Source organism: Lathamus discolor, chromosome 11 (assembly GCF_037157495.1).
Source record: "Lathamus discolor isolate bLatDis1 chromosome 11, bLatDis1.hap1, whole genome shotgun sequence".
NCBI classification, from domain to species: Eukaryota; Metazoa; Chordata; class Aves; order Psittaciformes; family Psittacidae; genus Lathamus; species Lathamus discolor.
Window position 1 is genome coordinate 13,302,242 of NC_088894.1, and position 25,075 is coordinate 13,327,316.

Below are 25,075 nucleotides of genomic sequence, written 5' to 3' on the forward strand. Positions count from 1 at the left end.
TCAAAAGAGTGCATTAAGTTTAGACACTCAGACTTATGCAAACTACTTACCTCTATATTTACTTCAATAGACCAGATGACAAATGTACAGTATTAGGTAATCTCATTCACGGAGGCTTGCAGTAAGAAGGCGCTAGTCATGCAATATGTAGTAAGAAAAAGGGAAAGAAATAACAGGAATATCAAAACCACCAGTATAATACTATCTTACAATTGAATTTCTCCAAAAAGGGAAGTTGTCAGACTAGTAGGGCTCCAAATCAATGTAAAAGATGGAAGTGAAACTGGAGAGATTGCATTTATGTAAAAAGCTCGAAACAGTTATTGTGGCTTGGCTAAACAAATGCTATAGACCTAAATTCAGAGCACTTGTAGATTGATATAGTTACTATTGCCTTTAAACACCCCTGGATCAGTTCGAGGTTGGCAAATGCTTTAGATGCAGGGTACAGGGAGAGGGATACAGTCTTGAAAATACATCCAGAAAATGCCGCCAGCATCAGGGCAAAACCACTTTATCTTGCCTGATTTCTACTAAAGGCATTACCAGATTTACTTCCTAACATTGAAGCAGCAAAGCAGGGCTCCAGGCTGTGGTAAAGGTTTCTCCCCATGAGCCAGCACAAGCAGAGCAGGGGCTGAGCAGTGACAGTGGGCATAACGCAGGGGGAGGAGGTTATCTCTTAACTCTTTCTCCTGCCTCTGGAGTGGGGATACCCGATATGCATTTTTAGTTTAATACAAGCTTTCCTATCTCTTTCTTTCCTGCCCTTTCATGATCGCAGCTCAGATCAGCTATGGCCACCCCTACTGAGCTGCTCCAGCCAGGATTTGCACCAGCTGCCCTTTCAAATGGAAATAGGTCCAGACTGGTCCATGAATATAGACTTCTTGAAAGGTTTCCAGGATTACACTGAAGCAGGTGATTTGGGCACAGAAGATCGAAGGGAAAGTCACAGTCAAGGTTTGCCAAGGTATCCAGGGAGCAACCTAATGAAGAAGTGTGAATAATGCCCAACAAGAGGCTAAACTTCTGTCAGTTCATTTGTTGACTTGGCTCCTGGAGAAGCTCCTGCTGCATTGTTCTGCAAATGAAGCTCAGGTGGCTTTTTATTTGCTTATTTAAACACCCTCCCCGCCTTACCCTGAGTCCTGGTGGGTCTCTGAATGTATCAGGTTGGCACTGTTGCTGTTATTCCTTTGAATGGCTGAGTTTATTCAATCCTCCATGGGATTATCAAGCAAGGAAGAAGATAACAAAGAGATCATCGTCTGCAGGTAGGAGAATAGACACATTTAAAATCAGTTCAGCATCTCCACACAAGTATTAACCCTGGCAGAAGATGTCACTGCTCCTTATATAGTGAAAAAGGAATTATAAAACATCATTGAGAAACCAAATTGATGCGATAAGCTGCTGTTAATGTATAAACTCAGCAAGCTTGGTTTTTAAATGATTTTTTCCTATTAGATTTCAAATGCACATAATTAATTATTGCATTTGATCTCCGTTCCCCCTCCAGTCTGCAGCATGCAGACCAGCACTTAATGGTGTCAAAGCTCACATCAGTGTTAGACAAAAATACATATAGGTTATTATTGTGCAGTTTCTAGGCCTCTCTTGTTTAGCCAGACTAGCAATTAAGATGTAATTGGAAAGAAATTAATTTATATAAGCAAGTTATTAGCATCACCATTGATTAAGTATAATCAAAATCAGTGTCTACACGAGATACTGATTGCTGCTTGCTTTCTGGAAGTGCAATTGTAACATGAATTAACTGTGCATGGCTGGACCTTTTATTGTTGTAAATACTCAACTGAAGCAAGAGATTAAATTCTGTGCAAGCTCTAAATTGTCTGAAACAAGTGTGACACCCTTGCTTTCATTTGTTGCTGTGAAGATTTAAATACAGTATGAAGGAATATTTTTCTGTTTCCTGGATTAGATTACAGTCCTTGTCATGCTTGTGTGTGGATAACAATCTCTAGACTGTGAGGCAGATTTATAACTAGGCTGAAAATGGGTCTGCAGTCTCTCAGGGTTTATCTGACAGTGCCCACAAAGCCTAGTATGGTACAGAAGAAGTTAGTTCTGTGAGACAGATGGGCAACTGTACATACACAGTTTAACTCGTATAAATTCTCCAACTTGACCATAGGCTTTATCCAATACGTAGCACAGTAGAAGTTCAATTCCAGTAGACTTTGAAGAGCTGCAAGTGCCAAACCACTGCATCTGACTTTTGCATATGGAACATTTTGGTATTTAACGCCAGTACGGGACATTTTCGCAGCCACATTACTTGAAAATCTGACTACATGTTTCATCTGGGGCATTTGTGCCATAAGAAAAATAAACACATAATTGCAGTGATTCAGATTTTTGAAGAAAATACCAAGAATCAAAGAGGGGTTTGGGTTGAAGGGGCCTTAAAGCTCCTCCAGCTCCAATCCCTGCCACGGGCAGGGACCCCTTCCACTGGAGCAGCTTGCTCCAAGCCCCTGTGTCCAACCTGGCCTTGAGCACTGCCAGGGATGGGGCAGCCACAGCTTCTCTGGGCACCCTGTGCCAGCGCCTCAGCATCCTCACAGGGAAGAGCTTCTGCCTAAGAGCTCATCTCAGTCTCCCCTCAGTCAGCAACCACAGTAATTTATAAATAGAAATAATGACAATATAAACAAATACAGTCGGTGCCCATGGTGATTAATTAGGAAAGTTACCTAGTCAAATTCTTGTTTAGACTTCTTTAGACTCTGCTGATGCTTTCTCCACTTTACACACCGTGTGGGCTCTTGCTTTACTTTTGCTTTGCAAACTCCATGCAGAGCAGTGGGGAAGGAAGGGCTGGCAGTCTCAGGGCTTCAGTGTCAGATCATAGTGTGGAATTCTTGCAGTGTTGGTGCAGTCTGAGCAAAGGCTCCACAACTTTGGGGCTGAGCAGCTCCCATTCATCTGACCAGTGAATCACATTCTGCAGGTGGAAAATTAGGTGCAGACATCAGCGCTCACGCAGCTAACGTTGCCCCCACATGGGTTATTAGCCACACGAGAGAATCATTTTGGAATGCTTTAGCTTCGCTATTGTGTTTTCCAAACCAAAGCTGAAACTTGCTGGTGAAGCAAGGCAAAAAAGTCTGCACAGCTCCTGTGGGTGCTGCCTGTTCTGTGCCCTGGAGATGTCATTCTCCAGCTCCACCACAGCTCAATTCTCCTGCTTAATCCCAATTAAACAAAATATAGATATTTCTTGATGACCTTGCTGCTATCCATAGCTTGCATCACAGATGCAATCAGTTACACTAGGATAAGATGGGCACTAGCTCCTAACCCATTTAGTCTGTTGGGTCTTGTCAATCCAAGCTGGCCTGAGCTCTCCATGCAAAGAACAAATGTAGGTTGTCTGAGCAGGGTTTCCAAAGCTGTTTCTTCACCCTCATCAGCAAATTTAGAAAGAAATTTGAACCGAATGCATTCGGCTCGGGGAGTTGCCATGGTTGCAACACAGACGATCTAAATGTGGGGCATTATATAATCAGCCAGAATGACTATTTATACAAAGAGTTTAATTTAAACAAAAAGAGAGAGAAAAGCCAATGTGTGCCATAATACACGGCTCTGTCACTTTGCACTCCTGTGCAGCAGAACTGCTGCAGCACCAGTGGTGTCAAATCACAGCACTCACATCTGCTCCCCATGAGGTGTTTATTCTGTGTACTAAATGTCAAATAAATATATAAGAAAGAGCATTAAGTAAAAAGTAATGGACCTGATCTAGGCAGGCAGGAAGGAGCCTGTTCTATTGTACCTGGATCAGTGGCAGATATACAAGCTTTTCTATAATGTTCATTGTTTCACTATCTTACAGTCTTAGTAGACACAGTAGTGTGGCTCTCCTTCTTTGGAAGGCTCATCCTATGTAGTACTATCACAGGATCTAATTTATCTTAACTTGAAGCAGCAAAACATATGGGAGCAACTGCTATGGCCCACATGATGTTACTTATATGTGGTAGTTTCATGCTTTCATAGAATCATAGATGGTTTGGGTTGAAAAAAACCTTAAGATCACCCAGTTCCAACCGCCTACTAAGAGCAGGAATGCCTCCCACTAGACCATCTTGCCCAATACTCTGTACAACCTGGTCCTTAACACTGCCAGGGACAGAGCATTCACCACTTCTTAAAGCACCCTGTGCCAGCGCTTCAGCATCCTCACAGTAAAGAGCTTCTTCCTTATCTCCAACCTGAACTTCCCCTGCTTCAGTCTAAACCCGTCACCCCTTGTCCTGTCGCTACAGTCCCTGACGATGTAATCTCCCAAACACCTTCTAGAAAGGAAAGTTTCTGTTGGAAGGGTTTTGTTGTTTTGCACTGGGCGCTCAGGAGATGCGGCGCTGAGCTGGGCCGTGGAGCTAAAGGTGGTTTATTTCGGTTTAGATTTTGACGGCCTTGTGGGAAGGTCACTCTGCGGCCTCACAGAGGTTCACAGCGCAGGCAGAAAAGCATTTGACATGGCTTTGGCCTCCCCAGGATGCCAAGTTTGTGACAACATGCTTTACTCCAGCAAGACAATTCCTTTCTGCTCCCCTTCCTATCAGCACAGGCTGGGCTGGTCCAGTAAAGCTGTCCAGCTTTTCAACTGCCCCCTCGAGGCTGGTTCACTGGGTTTCCCCCTCTGGCACATATGAAGCCATCTGCTCCATCACTTGGAGTGGGGCTGGAGTGGGATTTCTCCCCTGAGGATTTCCCTTCAAATGGGCAGTGGGGTTCTATAAACATGATTGAGCTTGGCAGGGATTTTCCTAGAAGAAAATCAGCCATTTTCCTATGAGAATATCAACCATTAGCTGATAGTGTAGCAAGGAGCAATAATAATAACAAAATACATTAACTACAGGAATGCAGGAAAATAGATGTGGCCCAAGTGTAATGGGGTCTGTAGTTTGGCTCACCCTTGGCGGTCGCGGAGTAGACAGATGTGAAAGGATTGCTTTCATACTTTGTGACTAGTGTTCCCACGAGGACCCCTGCATGCCCACCAAATAGAAGGTGGAAGGAGTGTGCATTTATTAAGCATCTCTTTGGAGGGGGGGAACCTTTTGCCCAGTGGCAGCAAATGCTGGGGCAGCCAAATTAAGCTGAAGCTGCATTCTGGCGTTAATCAACTGAGCCATTCATCTGAGCAGAGGGTATTTCTCCTTCCTGCCTTTCACTTTCTGTGATGATAGACTTTTCATGGAGGTATGGTTCTGTTCAAGTGACAAAGAGAAATGGACTGTGTAAAAGCAGGGACCAAGGACAGTAGAAAATCTCTACTGCAGACACAAAAATGATATTAAAAATGTTAAGGTTGCGCAAGTAAATCCAGCTAGAGAAGAGAGGTACACAGCAGAATGCCTCTCTCTAACAGGCCACGAAGGAAAGTGTTTCATCCCTTACTGATTTTCCAGGTTTATTTATTGCCTTGTAGCATAGTGTGAGTACATCAAGAATGTGGTTTGGGTACAAATGAGCTCGCTCTATTTTTAGAGAAACTTGGCCCTACCAAACAAGAGGTGGTGTCTGATGCCTGTCACCAAGAGCCAGTGATGGGGCTGCCATAACTTCCCACAATGGGAATGTGAGCCAGTGCTGACCTCTGATCTGCAAGGGATTCCTCATGGCTGTAGGAAGATGACCACTGCCAGCAGTGCTGGGCTGTCTGGGCATGTGGCTCCAATGGGAAAACTTGGTCCTACAAGGAAAATGAAATCAATGCCAGACAGTTTTCTGTAGCTGTTCTGAGAGTTAGATGCTGTCTCACTGCAGAGAGAGACATCTTGGATGGTTCCAGCCTGGAGAACATAGTGTCTTTGGTAGGACACTCTGCTCTTTTCTATTCACTTCAAATCCTGTGATGCATGTCTCTTGCCAAGGTAGGGTTCATCTCCTCTCTTTTGCAGTGAAAAAAAGACTTGCAAATGTTGGCTTTCTTCTGTGAAGTTCATTTTCATTTTAAGGGATTACAGAGAGAAAGTTTATATTTATAATTCAAGCAGGGAAGGCTTGAAGGCTGGTTTTCTAAAGTAAAAGCACTGGGTGAGAGAGGCCTTGCCGCAGCCCAAAGCGTGTTCCTGCTGCTCTGCTATCAATCTCGGAAAACAGGGATGATGCAGCCTCAGCTCTGGTTTTGTACCGACCATTGTCACTACAACATAAGAGGGATTTTTAAAGGTGATTAGTGTTGCTCTCGCACACCACAAGCAGCCACTGGCTTGCTGTCTGCAAAGCTTGTTTGAAAGGAAGGGATATATGGGAGCTGGAGAAGAAGCGCCTGAGAAAGCAGAGTGTGAGCACCTTGCTGGTGGTCAGGGGGCTCCAGCAGCTCTGTTACTATAGAGAGCTGGAGGCTTGTGGTGCCTCTGTTAAATATCTGGTGGTTTCTTCTCCTGTTGAGCCTATTAACTGAGAGCTTTAGATGCTACTGCTGCGGGCACACTGCTTTGCCTGCCCTTCCGCCACATCCTTCTCGGTCCTAGTGATCAAAATGAATATGAGAAGTGATCCTTAAACAAGGTTACTGGGTGTGGGAAGTGTTTTCCATACACGTGTGGTCTGCCAGGCTCTGTTTGGCTTCCTTAACTGTCAGTCTGGACACAGTCTGAGGAGATGGTCCTAATTGTGTTTTCTAATCAAAGTCTCAGCAGAGCTGGTTTCTCACTGTTGTATCTGCTGCACATCCTGAAACACATCTCAGACAGCACCTGCTTCCTTCAAACCTTGTTTGGCAGGACGATGGCCCTGGTACTGCTCCTCTGTCCTTCCAACCTCCCTTTAGCAACAGCTATGGATCTAGAAAGATGAAAACTAAAATGTGGGTGAGACAGTGTTAAAGATCAGAGGTTTGTTAAAACTCTCCCACCTCCTGCTCCGCCTCCCATGAGCAAGCTTTTCGCAAATAGCGGGATGGCCTTTTGAAGAGCACTCTGAGCTTTATTGGTCCATGATGTAGACATGCTACTGGACTGAGTGACCCTTGGCTCACTAGAGAGGAGTGGATGCTTTCATGGGAGGATTCACCTGACTGCTCTGTTAACACAAGTGAGAAGCACACCCCAAAAGTACTTATTTCTCTGTTTTGATAAAGGCAGTCCTGGCTGACTTACTGAAATGGAGACATTTACTTTTGGGCAGAGTCCTACCCTGATGGGTCAGCAGACCCATGAGTCTGCTATATGAGTGTCAGAAATCTACATAGTGAGATGATGAGTTCAGTTATTTGAAGGTGTTTGGTGTTGGTTTCTATTGAGATCTAAAGCATGTGCTTTGCATTGGTTTAATTTTAGACTTTTCAATAGTAATCTTCCCTACAAGACATCATGTTTGTTTTACCATTCCCCAAATCCTATTCACTCATACTTGTTTCCTTAGTGCCATTTCTGTGATGACATGGGATTGTACTCAAGTCTGAAGAGGTCCTTTTTCATTTGTCTTTCATCTTTCTAAAACTTCATGTTATCCAAGAAGTACTTCAACCTGAACTCTCATTGTCCTCTCATGCCTTCTAAATAAAAAGCATGAAATAAGCTTAGCCCAGATCTCTGGAGGAATTTTTTCCAATTGACAAGGCCGTGCAAATATGTCCTGGGACCTGCCTGTTCTGCTTAATAAATCATCATTAACCCTCACCAGATAAAGAGAGGTTCTCTTCATCTGACAGGGTATCAATTCAGTTGCCTTAATGTCTATAAGGTTTTAAGCGTCTCCACCAGCAGGCTCCAAGAGAGGATTTTTGTCAAGTGGAAAAATGGAATTCAGGCAGCAGAACTCAGCTGCCAGGTTTGCCAGTGATGGACGATGCAGATGGGAATGCGGCTCTTTCCTCCTCTGCTTTATTGATCCTGTGGCTCTGACCAGTATAGCAATGTTTCTGTATCAGTAAAACCGAGCAGAAATGAGTAAGGGGGAAGATGATGGCTTTAAGTCAGTGTCAAAGGCAGAGCACTGCTGGGGAGAACTTTTGGGAGGTCAGTGGCAATGATAGCTCTAATGTGGGTGCGTGCTTGACCTCACAGGACACTAAGTTGCAGTGTAGAACCAACTCACTGCACAGGAAAACTAAGTGGAAGGTAGTGTTCAATTTTCTTGGTCATCTCATTTAGGCACATCAACAAAGATGTGCTCAGCATGGGTAAATCGAGAAACCCATACATAACATGCAAGCCACAGTTTCAGTGTTCATTGTTGGCCAGAATCATGCCATGCTGGAATTGAGCGGTTTGCTCTCGTTGGGATGAATTCTTGCTAACACTAAATATGATGCAGACATGTCACTATCTCCTTAGTTTTCCTTAATTGTCTTTCTCAATCTTAAGCTTTTTAAAAATGTAGATTAAAAAATACTATTGCTATGTTTGACTGCAATTCGTGTCCATCTGCGTTTTCCCACATAAACCACAAGATTAAAAAAAAACCGTATTTAAGGATATTTCACTTAATCCTTTCCCTGCAAAAGCTGAGCTATTAAGAAATGCACCAGACAGAAGTCTTTTAATGTACTCACATAAATTGCTATACTGAAATCACTGCAGTACTTTAGTCCTTGTGTTTAAGTATCAGGATTACTAAAATATGAGTTAATACCCTAAGTAGTTTATTTGCTACCTGTTAGCTTACTTGCTATGACAGAGAGTTCAACATGAGTGAATCTGTGGGGGGGTAAATGTCACCTTATATTTGAAATTGGGCTATGGTCTTTGAGGAGCTCAACAGAATTTTTGCTGCCCATTGAAGGAGAGCATACAGGAAAGGACTGACTGAGTGTGGCCTTTGAAGAGCCCAGGCCTTTTCTGAGATGCTGATGTGCCAGTAAGAGATTAGTGTTTCCAGATCCATACTGACAGCAATGGTACCAGGGCAAGTCAGATAAATATGCTGAGTTGGTTGTAAGGGGTTGACTTGAATCAAATAGACATGGGTAACTTTGCCCTGTTGGGGCAAATTATGAAGGAGGAAGTTGGGTCATGGAGCAAAATACCAAAGAAACATACAGCAGATGGCCACCAATCATAGAAGAAAAGAAGAAGAAGAAAGGAAAACACGTGGACCAGGCTGTGTTATAAACACAGCTTGGGTGTCCAGATAAAGGTATCATCTACGTGAAAGCGAAAGTCAGTAGTTTTTTCTGTTAGCATCAGTAAAGTTTGTGTTCTGGAGCACAAACAAGATCACAAGGTCTAGTCAAACGTTTCCTTTCCAAATATGCAATGATTTTAATAGTCATCCTCCTAAAACTGCCCTAGAGATAAACCAGGTCCTTTTTAGTATATCTGCGCAACTGGTTTTTCAGCCCTCCCTGAATGCTAGCCCCATTCCGCAGCTAAACTGAACACTTGAGTCTGTTCTCCTTTGCAGCCTTGGCTCTATAAATAAGTGATAATTATTTCCATTGTATGGTCCAATTCTTCAAGCTTTTGACAGGGCTTTTAAAGGAAGCTGCTTAAAATCTGTGTTAACACAGAAAATAAATATGAGCCACTTATATCCCTCATGACTTTGTTCAGTACTTAATGAGAGCACAGCAATGCAGCCAGGATGTAAAGATGGCATTTGGGGAACAGAGCTGCTGCTTGCAGTGCCTTTAGGACTTAAAGATAAAACAGTGGTTGGGGCATGGAGCAAAACAACAAAGATATGTGTAGCGGATGGCCACCAACCAGCAGAAGAAAAGATGAAGAAAGCAACTTGTGTGGTTGGGGATGTGTTACAAACACAGTCTGGGTGCCCAGGTAAAGGTGTCATCTAGTGGAAAGTAAAAATAGGTAGTTAGAATTAGTGAAGTCATCAGTAAAGCATCAGTGTCAAGAGTTATGAAACAAATAGCAAGAGTCCTCTTTTTCTGTCATTTTCATTTGCCCAGCATCTGAAGGAAGTGTTGGCTTATGTTAGGAAAGAAATATCTTAGCATGCCTCCCAGCACTCAGCTTGGAGCCACCCAGTCCTTGGCATTTCTGCAGTACCTCTCATATGGGCAAAGAGTGAGTGAGAGACCTTGTAACACTTATGTGGTGCAAGGTAAATCACATCATCCTGAATATCATGAACATGGTCCCCTTGTTGGATGGACTCAGAGATGCTGGAGTGCCAGAGGACTATGGCTCATCCAATTTCTCAGTTGCATGAAGCAGAAACAACCTTGTGGAATAAGAAGTTGTGATGTTTTCTTTATGGGATGTAGCATAAACTTACAAAGGGTTCCCAACAGCACAAACACCGTCATGTTTGTTACAGCATTACTGCCTATTTATAGCTGAGTTAATAGAACACAGACACAAAAAATTCCATCAAAATTGAACAGAATTCATAGCAGAAAGTAACATTAGTTACTTACTAAACAGTAGCTTATGATCATTAAATTAGGCCTCCTTCTGTAGCTTACCTATGATTTTGTAGCTGTCAGTGAAAGAGGATAAGCTGTGTCTTACTGTATGCACTGGCTGTGTTTTCTCATGGCCTGTTACTGAAATACTATGTCTGTTACCTTTGATTGCAGCTTCAGAAACCGCGGCCAGTTCCCAGAGCAGTCCCTTTTCTTCATCAGTGTCAGCTTCTGTCAGTTCATCTCTCAGTCACACAGATTATCAAACAAAGTCCACTGCCTGTTGTCTAATATTTCTTCCATTAGAAGATGCCCTGCACTTTTGTTGCATCTGACATTAGCTTTTGGCACAGAGAGTGGTTTACAAATCGAAAATACCTTGCTGACACTACCTGACCCTCCCTCCATGCTTAGGAAATTGCCATAACTATCTCTACTTTACAGAAAAGCTTGAAAGAAGCCTCAGAGTGATACCCCAATTGCTGTTCAGGGCTGGTAATTTTGATGTCTTGTTAGCTGTGCTCCCAGCACTTCAGCCTGAATTTCGTTCCTGTTAAATAACTGACTCTAGCAGGATACGTGTGTGCTTTATTCTTCCAGAAACATGGCGTTGCTAACAGGATGCCCCAAAAGGATATGCAAGCAATGGCAATTTTAGCCTAGCTAAACCCTGAAGCTTTGGTCCCAAACGATAGGCAGGGATCTTGAGGAGCCTTGCAGATCCTCGGCAAGAATTTCAATGTACTTACAACGGTTTTATTATCTGGCCATTGCTTGTGTTTATTTCCTTATCTGTGCTGTTTTCCCACAGCAATCTCTGAATCTTCTGCTGAGATACTCTGTCCCAGGTAGTGGAGGTCTTGTTCCTTAGTCCTGCCTGTGCTGCATTACTGGAACCTGTGGCTCAGTTTGTAACCCATCATAGTGTCCCCAACTCTCTCCTGAGGAATAGTGCTTCTGATTAACTTTGTTAGTGGGTTTATTTCAGTTCAAAATGAGGCGTGGGTTTCCAAGTGACAGAAAATAGTCCCTTTCTTAGCGTGTAACAATGTAGTTCAGAGATGTATTATCCAGAGAAAATGAGAAGATTTTAAAGGCTTCTTTAAATGAGGAAAATTTCAAGCTTGATTAAAGACAGAACTAAAGGGAGAAAAAAAATGCTAAGCAGTAATTCCAAAACAGGAGTGGCAAAGATTGCTTCCATGGGTTACTGCTGTAGGCTGTCACACTCACAGTGAGACAGGCCTGAACACTGAGTGGTAAAAAACTCTTCATGCTAGGAGGTAATGTACAAAATTAAGAAGCTTCTAGGAAGAAGAGAGGAGAGGGGCTGGGAACTTGAAGAACTAAACGTTACTACAAGAAGAAAAGGAAGGAATCACAAACTCACGGCAGTCTCTTAGTCTGTGGCAAGAAATAGAGTGGTTTCCATCATCGCATCTCCTGCCTTGAGAAAGACTATTCATCTTCTTCCTCTTGTATCAGAAAATATCTGATACAATTAGCCATATAAGGCACAGTACTTGATTTTTTTCTTGTTCTCTCAAGATGAGTAGTCTTTTTCCACTAAGGACCATGTTCCTCAAGAAACATTTCCTCATTCTTATCCCAGCTTCCTACCTTTACAGCTGAGCTTCTTTCTCATCTTTGAATCATGTGCCTTGCCTCTTGATACCAGAAGTGATCTGACTGCTCTGTTTTGCTTAAATGCAATGATCTGCTTTCCCAGCCCATCTTTTAAAGCATTCATCAAGCAAATGAAGAAGTCTCAAGAGCAACTGAGTCTTCCTGTTCAACTATATACTTCAGTTTACTTAAAGTTGTGAAGACAGAGAGCAGAACTCATTTACAGCGAACTGAATGCAACTTTTGTCTCTGCCTTGGCTCCAGAGAGCTCTTAACACAGAGCAATTTCCTCTCATCAAAAGCTTTCTTCAAGGTGGTGCTTGCTTTACTCAGAGTGAGCTTATGCTTATTCATCTTCCTCAATACTTCATTAATCACACAGGGGAGGTCTGTTGTAGAGGATCCTGACTGAATTTCTACCTATTCTCTTGTTTGGTTTAAAATGAGAGTTAATGGCTTAATACCTTTGTAGAAAAAGCCTGTAGAGAGCAGGGAGCACTTGGGGGAGGCTGGAAGCTCAGCTCAGTTCGGAGTTGTTGACTTGAACTGCTTCATTTAAACTGGGAGTTTCCATTTTCAGTGTTACGAAGTTCAGCATTGCTGGATTCCAACACCCTTTATTGTGCCTTCCAGAAGTGACTGACTTTTCAGTGGCTGACATTTATAGTAATTTTCTAAATGAAAGGCTGCATTGCTTTGTTCGTGGTCATGCAGCTGTTGACAGCTACATGTATTTAACTTCATTTTTGTGAGATATTCGCAGGGGCAGAGTCAGCTGTAGTTGTTTGCTACACAGTTTGCATGCAGCATACATAGACAGTTCATATGAAATATTTATGGTATAAAGGTTGAACTACTGCAGAAATTAAAACTAAACAAGTAACCCCTTTCCCCAAGAGCTCTAATTTAGACTTGAGAAAGAACTTCCAGCTCAACAGTTAGAAATCAAATAAAGACTTATACTAAAGGTATTTTGCACTTCCATGTGCCTGGTATGCACATCTACCATGTTCAAATTTTCATCCTTTACTAAAGGCAGCTTTTCATGCCACTTGTGGTAGCACAAAGCATATCTACACAGACAGATTGGTTTTAGCATGAGTACAGTTGCAATACAAGATAGCTTTTATCTATCATCTGATAGCCTATTAAAATTATTTATCATTTAAGTCTCCCCAGTAGGTCTTTGGTGAGTCCAGTATATCAAGGCACACCTTGAATAGTAAGAAGCAGCCATTCAGAAGAGGAAAGGACATCAAATAGGTTTACTGTTGGTCATAGTTTAAGAAAGGTTTGAACGCATTTAAGGAGGAAAGTATGAACTCCAGACCTAGCACACACATAGGCCTTGCTCCATCTTACTGCACTACCCATGGAAAGGAATAATGTCACTCTTCAGCATTAAAAATACTTTGAATCAGGCCCCAAATTAGCAGAAGTCTGACCTAATCATGAGACATACTGTTTTCCCATTTCTCTTTGATTTAAAACTTGTGGGATTCAGAACACCAACTTCCTTGACACGGGCTAATAGACAGAAATGTTACTCATGAACTTCAGCTTAAATTTAATTGTAAGTCATCAGAAGTAGCCCAATTATTTTTACTTGAAAAGGGGGCTGAAACAGGGATGTCAGCATGACGCTGCTAGTGTTGCACGCCAACTAGTTAAACTGTTGGGAGTTGAATTAATAGACTCCAGGCTGCTTAATCCCATGGCGACAATCAGCCTTAAAGATCTTTTTAACCTTTCATTAGAGATAGGGAAAGGAAAAACAGTTAAAAAATGAAGATGTTGGGTATTAAGCAGGACTTTAGTTTTAACAATAGCCCTTAATCCTTTTACCTTTAGCTATTGAGAGATTTTTTTTTTTTTAAGGAACACCCAGACTTGGAGACTTTCAGGTGGTACAAAAAAAAACATGTTTAGGAGAAAAGAGGAGTTAGTACAGATAATGGAGCTGATGTTACTGCTGCTGCTATTGTTCCTACTGAAATCTAATTCTAATTCCCGGGGTGTGTGTGTGTGAAGGGGAGAAGAGAACAAAATGAAAACAGGAGATTAGCAAAAAAAAGGTGCGTCCTCTGTCTTTTGTGGGGCACATTTTTCCTGGTAGTCATACTAGTAGAGAAACAGAGATAGCCTGTGATCTGATCAGCTTCTCCAGCACTGATGTGATACTGAAAACTTTGCTTTTAGCTTCATTTCCAGTAGCAAACGCAGCCGTGCTGCAAATGAGATAGTGAAGTCTTGCCTGGCTGACAATGTCTTTTTGCTGTTTAAATAGAAGAAAACAGAAAACGAGAACAGAAAATACAAGTAGATCTGTGAGGACTAAAAATTAACGAAGCCTTGTTTTTTATGGACGAGCGTCCAGTAGCTGGGTGAATTTTCTGCCTAAGGATGTTGCAGTGGAAGCTTGCATGATTAAGACCCTTATCTTACAACGACTACTTTATGTGCAGTAGCATTAGCTTATAATACAGCCCTTCATGCTATGCTGGGCATTTACAGGGGACATTAATGTGTTTCTATTTCCCTTTCTCCCAACTGCTTATGCCCACAAGACAAGACTTTTGAGGATCCGGTTGTCTTTGTTCTACTGTTCTGTCAAATTTGATCAGGGCAGAGCTACAGGCTTAGAAGTAGTGTGTGAGGTGAGAGGAATGAGAAAGACGGTGGGATCACACGAGCCTTGTTTCCATAGTAAATGAGGCTAAGAATGTGGAGGAAGAAAGAGGAGGCATATGGCAAATGGTGATAGCAGGAACCAGAGCTCTCTTTCTGAGGGTGGCTTCAGGTTTTAGTCATATGTTGGAGACAGGGATGAATTTCTCTGAATCAGCCAAGATGCTTTTCAGGATCACATGAAGCTGCAAGAGCATCAGTGATACAGGAAATAAGATTTGTTGTTATGGTAAACACAGTTCTTCCTCTTCATATCTTTTTATCCAACATCAAAATGCTCAACCAACTTCCCTTTAATTTCATCTATCTACTTTATTTTAAAAGATCCCCAAATGCTGATGGCTTCCATAGTTTTTTAGGACCATTTTCCCCCCTTTTTTTTGCTGTTTAACACAATAGGTAAATATTTGTTTACCTTTTCATCCAGTTGTATTTAAAAGTAAATAGTATTCATTATTCTTATAGCATAGACCTCTGCAGTACACATTTTCAAGGATTGTTTGTTGTAAAGAATAAACTAAATACCAAGAATTCATGGGGTTAAGGCAATAGCCAGAGTGTATGTGTTTGCAGTTCTAGTGCAAGAAACTTAATAACATTGTGACATTATATAGATGGGGTTTACTACTTGCTGTTTACTACTAATAATCTGTTTTATAATGTATTCTTAATTATCTTCATTAAAAAGAGCTCAGAAAAAATCTTGTTTACAGCAGCAATGCACTTGCTGCCAAAAAAGCAAAGCTTTTTCCACACATTCTCCAGAGAAAATAGGTTTTAGATACGCAGCTAAATCATTTGGATCACACACTGGAAGCAGCTGGAAAGAGGTAAATGCTCTAAAGAACGTAGAAATTTTCAGTTCTGCGAACACAGAAGTAAACAGGCAACTGAACACCCTGACACTTGCTGGAGATGGCAGTTGTCATCTGGTCTGTACTACTGACTCCTCCGCAGATTTAAACTATAATGGTATATCATAGAATCACAGACCAAGTTCCACCCCTCTGTCATGGGCAGGGACACCTTCCACTAGATCAGGTTGCTCCAAGCCCCACCCAACCTGGCCTTGAACAAAGAAGCCATAGGCCTTCCCCATGTGCTTGGATGACAATCAGCTGGACAAGTAAATTTCTTGACATGGCAGGCAATGTCAGCAGCAGTGATAAGAAAACCAGTGTGTGGGTCTTTCAAAGCAGGTGCTTGTGATCCCTGTGCCAGGAATCCTGCCACCAAATCTGCATGCTTGATTGAATGCAACTTGTTTGACTCTGCCTGCCTCGTTACCTCATGCTCTGAATGATTCCTTGTCAGAGCAAAGATAAAAGAAACCGGAGTAGAAAGGTAACTTTATCTGCAAGCCCTGCTCTCCGTGGCTTATGGCTGCAGAGAGACCATGCTCCAGGATGCTGCTCTGTGGAGGTGGCTGGAACAGAAGCTACTTGTATACCTTGCTCTGCGTTAAATCAAACCTAACCTTGTCTCCTTTGGCTGTGTTCAAATTGTGGGCTGCAGGGCAACGAGAGGGAGGGAGAGGCTGCCTTTTGCCTAGTGGCAAAGAGTGAATTAACACAGCAGGGGAAATTCTTTTGCTTTTAAGTAATTGTAAAACATAATGGCAGTTACCTGCCTGTTTTCTTGAGGGATTTGTACTGAACAAGGGGAAGAGCTGCTAACAGCATCCCAGGGTTGAAGAGAGATTTGAGAGGAAGGATCAGAAGAATTAAATATGTGGCGTGTAGTGAGGGAAGATGATAATGAATGGGTATATCTGCCTGTCCCTGCACCGTGCCACTCAGTGCCAGCCACTCAAATAAATTTATTTAGGGAACAGAAGCAAAATAGCTGAGTTACCATGATTCTCCATCCAGAAACATACCCTTTTTTGTCAAAAACGCCAGTTAGCCTAAAGAAAGCCTCCCTTCCAGTCCCATGGGGCTGGATTTTTAGCATAGGTACACTGTTGGGATGATCCGAGAGGCAGTCAAGCCACTGGAAACCCTTCCTTTGCCCAAGATGTTACATCCAACCATTTGAGAAGGAAGAGATATGATAAAACTCTGGAGGCTCTAAATGCTAAGGTGAGAGGAGGGTGTTATCTCATGTAGTACAAAGAAATCTATTTAAGCACAGAGTTACACTAAAATAGGAATTTTTATGTGAGCTATAAGAGTGTCAGATGGCTCAGATAATAATAATATCACATAAAATAAAGTAATTGTATTTTATAAAGGTTGTCAGTTTATTTGCAACACATCTAGTCATAAAGCTGATCATTTTCTGTTAAATTAAAGTTGCACGATTTGCCTCTGAGCAAGAAATAACCGACCTTTTATTTTGTATTTGTAATTTGGGTTACTCTCTTTATTGGATTTTTTTTCAAGTCATTAACTGAAAGACAGAGTTTTACTCACTCAAACCCAGTGCATTTCAACTGAAAAGTTCGGGCAGCTTTAGAAAGTTGCTTTTAGAAAAGCATTTGGATGATGGGAAAAGAGTATCTCAAGGAAGGCAGAAGGAGCGCTGTGACTCAGCGTGGTTAAAGCAGCCAGGACAAGGCAGCAGCAGCCGTGTTGGATTGACTGTGCTCAAGGGTATGAGATAGCTATTAAACAGGGCTCTTACTGAGGCTGGGAACAACTTGTAGCAGAAAACTCTCTGTTGCAGAAAAGCACAGGCCAGGAAAAATTAACAGCCCTTAGCGGGCTGACATTAATATTGAAGAACTTGGCCTGTATATCAAAGTGTCCCTCAAATTGGGGCTGACAATATGTATTTGGGAAAAGTAGACAGCTCTCCTTGCAGCACCTATGAAATGTCCCTGGGAAGGGCCTCAACACAACTTCAACTCTTAGAAGGCAATTTCAACTACGTGACGATTGCCACTGGAAACTTATTTTCAAGGTGAGTGACAAACTGGTTCCAACTCTGAATGCTGAGCAGTGAGTCTTGTGCATCTTCCATCATGGGTGGCCTGAGTTTAGCGGTACAGCCAATAGGCACTCACATTCTATTTACTCTCTGGATCAGGACATACGTAATTGTCAAAACTCATAATAAAATCCCTTTTTTTTTTTTTTTTCCCCTGCTAAATGAGTTTAAAACTTCAGCCCTTCAGGTCAGTGAGTCAGGAAGATGAAGTAGCAAAGCAGAGAAGATACTTGTTTCCAAATGGATTAGGAATTTGAGAACTCTTCCTATATAGGCTGTAAACCCCAAATCAGATTTGATAAATCAAGTGATATTAGAAGAGGAGATCTGCAGGGCTCAGTAGACTTAAATATTGCCAGGGGCTATTGCTCTCATATCCATCTCAACAGACAACTGAATGATGTATACTAAATGGCAATGGATCAGTCTCCCTACACGTGTTGCATTTTTGGAAGACAATAGATCAGTAATTTAATAAATAAAACCCAGTCCTAATTTCTGTTCTGGAACTGCATGAAGGATGAGTTGTAGCTATTCATTTATTTACAGATTACTTCTGTGTAGCAAAATTTGCTTCCCCTCTAGGGTGCAATACAGCCACAGGTGCATTAGCACAGGAGCATGGTTAGGATCTCTGAGACTTGCATGTAATTTACATTTCATTGAAATTATCCCTGCTAGAAATAAAAGTAAGGTTTGAGCATCGTCTTCCCTGTAGCATGTTCAGACACCGTAGTTAGAGAATCTACACTAGACCTTTCATCCCTTCTGCTCTGAAAACGCAGTTCTACAATGAATTACAGTGAAAATCTTGCTAGTACTCAAACTCCTTTTGCTTGTGGAGATCTACTTCAGGTTCATAGCAGTACATGCAGCGGCATAGATGACAGGTAAAGAAACAATATGTTTGTGACATGCTGTACTAAGAGGATGCACCACAGGGAAATTACTCAGTTAAGATGCAAAGATGTGGCTTCAGCAAGCACAGTGTCTACAGCGTACAAAGACGGGAGTTTAGCACTCTTCGGTGAGACTTTAAAGCAGTGGGGAACACATCTTTGTTCTTATCTTTTTTGTGTCTAGTACTTCATTAAAGTAAGCATGTGGCATAAATCTGCCACGCTTTCTGTCAGCCTGTCCCCTGCACCAGCGTGCAGGGCTGAAAGCAGCAGCTCATGCCTTCAATCTGGTCTCAGGGAAACAAAACCTGCCTCACACAGAAGGCACCTCTGAGAAAAATGCGCTCGTCTTTGTTTTGCTCCTGTCTTCACTTCCCATATGCCCTAATTCCTGGGATCAAGAGGTCTCACTCAGCTCTTTGATTAGTGAGTAACTAGAATGGCATTGGGGATTGCATGTGCCAGCATGGCAGAGCTGGTGAATGGGAGAGCTGGGGTCAGCTATGTGTTCCCCTTCCCTGGAAGGGCTTCCATAGAGTTGATGTTCCTTTCCAGACACCAGGATTCTTCCAGGTTTCCTGGAAAGTTTTAAGTCAAACACAAAACTTATTTAGACCAAGTGTGATGACCTGGATCATTTTGAGGATATTCATGCTTTTTTAGGTATGTATTATAGTGACTCTGAACAGTCCTATGTGGGTATCCGTAGTTCTTGGTAGACAATTTTATCTTCTAGATGTAGGTGCTCTAGATTTTAGCTTGGATACCTGTAGTGCACAGAAGTAGAGGCTGCTAACACTGTTCAAACTGCCTATGTCTTCAGAGCCAGTTCACCTTTCACTTTAATTGGGGTCTGACGGTTCCAGTTCTCATACCTCCTGTACAGATACCAAAGTAACAGTACTTATCCCTGATAAACCAACGATTATTTCAGAGCCACGTTTTTTTTCTTCTCTCCCAGCCTCCCATGAAGTATAAAAGTGGCTGCTAGAGAATTTGCTCAAACCAGAAAGGTAAAATTACTTTTGTGAACTTAGTCTTTAGCCCACTTTTAAAGCCTGGGCTGAATTCCGCAGGCAAAATATTTCTCCCTTGTAATTATGATGATTTTTTGTTATTATCACAACCAAGACCCATTTAACTGAAGATATTCTCATTAGTAATTTCTTCTCCTGCCATTCACCAGTGCATTTACATCACCAGCACCTATTTTTGTGTGTCCAGGTTATGGAATAACAGCCAGAGATTGGCCAGCTGCAAAGTGTGTGTATGAGCAGGTATGTGAATTACTCAGTCTTGGAAATGAACCCTGTATAAAACCATCTAATACAGGGAAATATTTGTGTAGTGTAATGTCAGTGTAGGGCTGCAAGGACGTGTCAGAGGACTCCAATTAAGCTCCCAAGGAAGGGAGTGCTGTCCAATCCAACATGCACTCTTGGCTCTGAAGATCAGGCCCTAGACGTGTACAAATGTGTGCATATGATGAGCCTATTTAAAGGGAATCTAATTAGAAGTATAGACAATCCACCTTTCTTCAAATGAAATTATTGTAGTCTCTGATCCATAAATCTGACATTTATACATATTTATATTCTACTGCTAATGAATATCTGATTAAGGAATACAGCTGCCAAGTGAATAAATTTGTTGTTAATCAAATGGCACTATAAAGACAGATCATCAGACCTATTAGAATATACTCATTCAGCAGATAAATCTGCGCACCACAGCCTGTTAGTGCAGTGTGTAATGCAAATCAAATTGTTCTTTAGAGCTAAACCTTGAGCTTCGCCAGAATAAACAAGACTTTGCACAGAGGCAGATGAGATGAAATCATATATTTTTACTGAGGGTGTGACAGCCCTTGGCATTATGTCTTGTATTGAAAGTAAATTTCACCCTAATTGAACACTAAAGACTGAGGAATGCTTAAGTCTGTGCACTAAAGATTTTACTGTGGTGTATAATTGCCTCTCTCTTTTGTTAGTGTATCTAATTCTGCAGTATAAATTACCAGCTTAATTTTTTTCTTATTGTGTGATGTACTAATACTATTATTTTGTACTACCAAGAATTAGCAACTGGCATTTACGTTTATAGATCCTTTTATCCAGGGAAAATCTAATAACAACATTGCTCTAAATATTACATTAAAGGGCTGAAGCACGTTAAAAATGAAAAGATAGCCTGAGGTAACTGTGAAATGGCCACCGTGTTTACAGGGCTCCTTCAGAACACTACAGCGACTTTCATGAGCTTGGAAATGCTGGTACATTTCTGAATTGCGATTTGAAGAGCTGTTTGCAGGATTGTGTTTCATACTGAAGCTTCAGAAGTGTATCTGTGCTTCACATATTAACAAACTGCCCACTCTTCTCCAGCAGGCACTGATTCTGCCTGCATAAGCACATGTAGCTGAAGTTTCTAAATTCCCCTGGTGAAGGATCTGTCTATGTCTTTACTTCAGTCCTTTGCCAGATCTGGGCAGTGTTGTGATGGGAAATGCTACATCTGCACATAGCTGAAGTGTTCAGGGCAGTTTTATGTTCCACGTAACCCTTTTCACCCTTATCAGATACAACACATGCAAAACTCCTGGTTGCCTTGCAGGAAATATTAAATCAGGCAGATGGGCCATTTTTTTTCCTCAAACCTACTTTGACTCCCTCACCTCCCCCTCCCCACCTCCTTTTCACCTGATGAGTATTTGCTGATGGCAACAGATATAATAGAATCATAGAATCACAGAATGGTTTGGGTTGGAAAGGACCTCAAGATCATCCAGTTCCAACCCCCTGCATTGGGCAGGGACACCTCACACTAAACCATGTCACCAAGGCTCTGTCCAACCTGGCCTTGAGCACTGCCAGGGATGGAGCATTCACAACTTCCCTGGGCAACCCATTCCAGTGCCTCACCACCCTAACAGGAAAGAACTTCTCCCTTATATCTAACCTGAACTCGCCTGTTTAAGTTTAAACCCATCACCCCTTGTCCTATCATTACAGTCCCTGATGAAAAGTACCTCTTCAGCACCCTTATAACCTCCTTCAGACACTGGAAGCTGCTATGAGGTCTCCACGCAGCCTTCTCTTCTCCAGGCTGAACAGCCCAAATGTTTTCAGTCTATCTTCATACGGGAGGTGCTCCAGCCCTTGATCACACTCGTGGCTTCCTCCGGACTTGCTCCAACAGCTCCATGCCCTTCTTATGTTGAGGATACTACAACTGCACACAGTGCTGCAAGTGGGGTCTCACGAGATCAGAGGAGACCTGCTTTAGGTTGTGTTCAGCTGAAATTACCCCTACTAGGTTTATTAGTATCTGTGAGTTAAAAAATGACACGAGGAAAAGTCCAAGAAGAAGGGAAAAGCTTTAGAGAAGTTCAGATTTGTCCCAGCCTGTGGATGGGAATAATGGGTGTTTCCCTGTATTGTTGTGCTTCCTCTAGATGTTGAGGATTTGTTGGAAAAGGCTTGGGGAAGGAGCACAGTTTCCTCCCAAGCCACTGCCAAGGGAGCTGAGCTGGTTCAGGGGAGATTCAAGAGGTGTCAGCATATCCAGGGGAAGATTGTAGTCCTTGGCTTATCTCCAGGAGCAAGGTGAAAGTAAGCATTGTGACTGCCCCTTGGTTGCTGGCCTGCTCCTGGCACAGAAGAGCAGTTTCTTTCTTTATCTGTTGCCCAGGATTGAATGTGAAAATCTAATCTAGTGCCTTATTAATTGCATTTATCATGTACTTTTACCATGTCACGTGGAACTTACCCATTAATTTGTCTCTGATTACTTGCTCTTAAGAAACCTTTGGATCTGCTTCAGAAAACGTTTTTCAAGCAGACATTCTGGGAAATCTCTCCTTAAATCCCAGTTAAATCCCTTCAGTCTACTCCATTCATTCAGAACTGCGGTGGGAAACGCACCAAATACAGGTCAATCTGCTCGTTTGTGCTGTGAATATTCCCATCACCACTGACTATCCAGTGGGCAAACAGCAGTCAGCCATGTAAAGCTTGAGCCAAATAATCCAGTAAATGTAATGAAGGAAATTAAGATGCAAGTGGACAGGAAATTTCATAGTCTTCTTTTATGTTCTAATGTGAGGTGTCCCTGCCCATGGAAGGGGGCTGGAACTAGATCATCTTAAGGTCCTTTCCAACACAAACCATTCTCTGGTTCTATGATTTCATTGACTGTTGCCATTCTTTTATATATATACATATATATATACATATATATATATATACACACATACATGTATATATATACACACATGTATATATATATATATACACACATGTATATGTATGTGCAGATGTGTACAGATGTGTATGTGCACACACGCACATGCTACAGTGTTTCTTGAGTGCTTGGAGCTGGTCCTGGTGGTTTTCCAACTGTGGTGGGGATCTGTTCTTCTACTCTCAAGCAAACTGTATGTCCATAACTAAGCAGCTTTCCAGTATGATTAATGGGCTCAATGAAGGCTTTAGGTATTTTCTTTTTTCCTAGTATACAGCACATTCTTTTTCCCTCTCGCATGTGTTCAGAAGGAATCTTGGTGGTCTTTACTGCAGGACTTGCACAGAAGCTTTTCTTCACTGTGAGAAGTTTCAACTGAGATTCGTTTTACGCTCATCAGCCTTTCTCAGGTTTGCATTGACTAACTTCAATGTCACTGAGAACAAGAAATAATAGTTTTGCCAAAGTCCCAGAAGTCTTGCAAAGAGTGGAGTCCATCCTTGTGGCCCAGTTGCGTAAAAAGGTCAGAAAAGGCAATTTTTTATTGTTTTTTTGTTTCCATTTTGCAGCTGACAGAAGAAAACTGAGCAGTACTGTTTTGTTTGATAATACAGAGGCTCAGCGTTCAGAACTTCGGGATTTCTATATTCAGAAGCATCAAATGTATATAACCTTGGAGGAAAACAAGGCTTGTCCTGAAAGCAATGAGTGACAAAGGGATCAGAGGATGAGTGAGAATTTGATTTTTTTTCTTCTTTTTTCAGAGGTTGCATGTCAAGAGGGAGAAAATGGCAAAAAATACTTACAAAATTCAGAACAGGCAGAAGAGAAAAGATTAAGCAGTGATTATACACATGCTGTCTGAAGAATCAGGTCGTGCATATGCTTAGGTTATGCATAGCTCTATGATCTCATATCACTCCCATCCATCTCCTTTCCTGTTTGTGCTGTTCCTTTGTGTCATCCCAAGTTAAATGGCAGGAAATCTGCGAAGAGACTTGCCTGCTGTCTCGTGTTGACGTATCATCCAATGCACAGGATTTCAATACCAACTGGAGTTTCTGAATACCATTCAGTAATACGAGTTCAACCCTCCTTTTCTATGTACCAGAGTCAAAATGCATATAGATGAGTATTCCAGTTTTTCACTAAAGTACATACAATTTGAGTGGTTTAATACTTGCAGTTCAATTTTCAGTTTCATTTCGGCACAGGCAGCCCTTATCTGTGGTCCCATTGGGCTAAATCATTACAACCACTGGATTATGACATGGGCACAGATTTCTAATAGCTCTTGGATAGCCTGGATGAGCAGTGCAAGCACCCTGTTTTGTGTCTAAGGTCCTCACCCCCCATCAGTCCCTGAAGGCCAAAGTGCGTGTTTTCCCTTGCTGTCTGTCACGGAGAAGAAAGATGCGTGGCAAGTCCTACAAAACTGCATCAGCAGCAAGTCTGAGAAAATTACTGAATCCACAGTGATGATAATCATAGCCTTAGCAAAGTGACTGAAATTAATGCACCATCTGAACGGTTCTGTGTGCTCTGCCTTGATGTTCCTCATTTCAAATGAATCTCTTTAGACCTGAAGGCTGTTTGGAAACAGCTGATGGTGCCTATAATGAAGATTCCAATCTTCAAGTCTCCAAACTGAAATTAGACATATGTCCTGCCATGTTGACATTCATTTGAGCTGTTATAGCTGTAATGGGTTTATTTTGCTAGCATTTTCAAATAGAGTTTCAGAGGAGACGGGCTTTGCTCCCTGAGTCAAGTTAGGAAAAGGCTGTGAGCAGCCATAATTCCAAAGGTTAATTTGAAAATGCTTTTCTCAACAAAAATTATCTGAATTGCAAGGTTACTTGAAAATGTGGTATTGTAATAGCTGGTACTATGGCTGCAAAAAGCAGGCTGGATGCTGTGGAGGGAATACACTAGCCTTTCATTTCCAGTATTCAATTCCATCTTGACTCTAAGTAAAATGCAATAATAAATAAATGCAATAAAGTAGAAGTAATAGATTCATTCTACTCCCTACATACGACGTCAATGTATAAACCAAAAGGCCAGGTCCAAACTGCAGTTTTCTACTCAGATTTTTAAATAGCAACTAGAACAAACTGGCTGAGCATGTTAACCCTGCAGAGGGTGGGTTCAGTGCATGGTTTATGGGGTTTTTAAACCCATGAAGAATAGGCTCATGTTGAATCTTGCCTGCTGCAGGGAGCAGGGCTGACTGCTGAGCTGGTGAGGATGGTGGAGAGCAGCAGTGTGCACCCCAATGGGGAATGCAGTCCCGCAGCACCTCAGCAATGCAGCTCTGTCACCAACG

At 42.0% G+C, this 25,075-nt stretch overlaps 1 long non-coding RNA gene across 2 annotated transcripts; it reads left to right on the top strand.

Moving 5' to 3' along the window:
• The first annotated feature begins 1,168 nt into the window (after positions 1 to 1,168).
• Positions 1,169 to 24,745, top strand: LOC136020463 (uncharacterized). Of its 2 annotated transcripts, none has more exons than XR_010615339.1 (6): positions 1,169 to 1,277; positions 19,466 to 19,517; positions 19,729 to 19,781; positions 21,959 to 22,115; positions 23,082 to 23,269; positions 23,361 to 24,745. It is a non-coding gene; the product is annotated as an uncharacterized LOC136020463 (long non-coding RNA). The 2 variants fall into 2 exon arrangements; XR_010615340.1 differs by having other exon boundaries at positions 23,511 to 24,745.
• Positions 24,746 to 25,075: the final 330 nt, after the last annotated feature.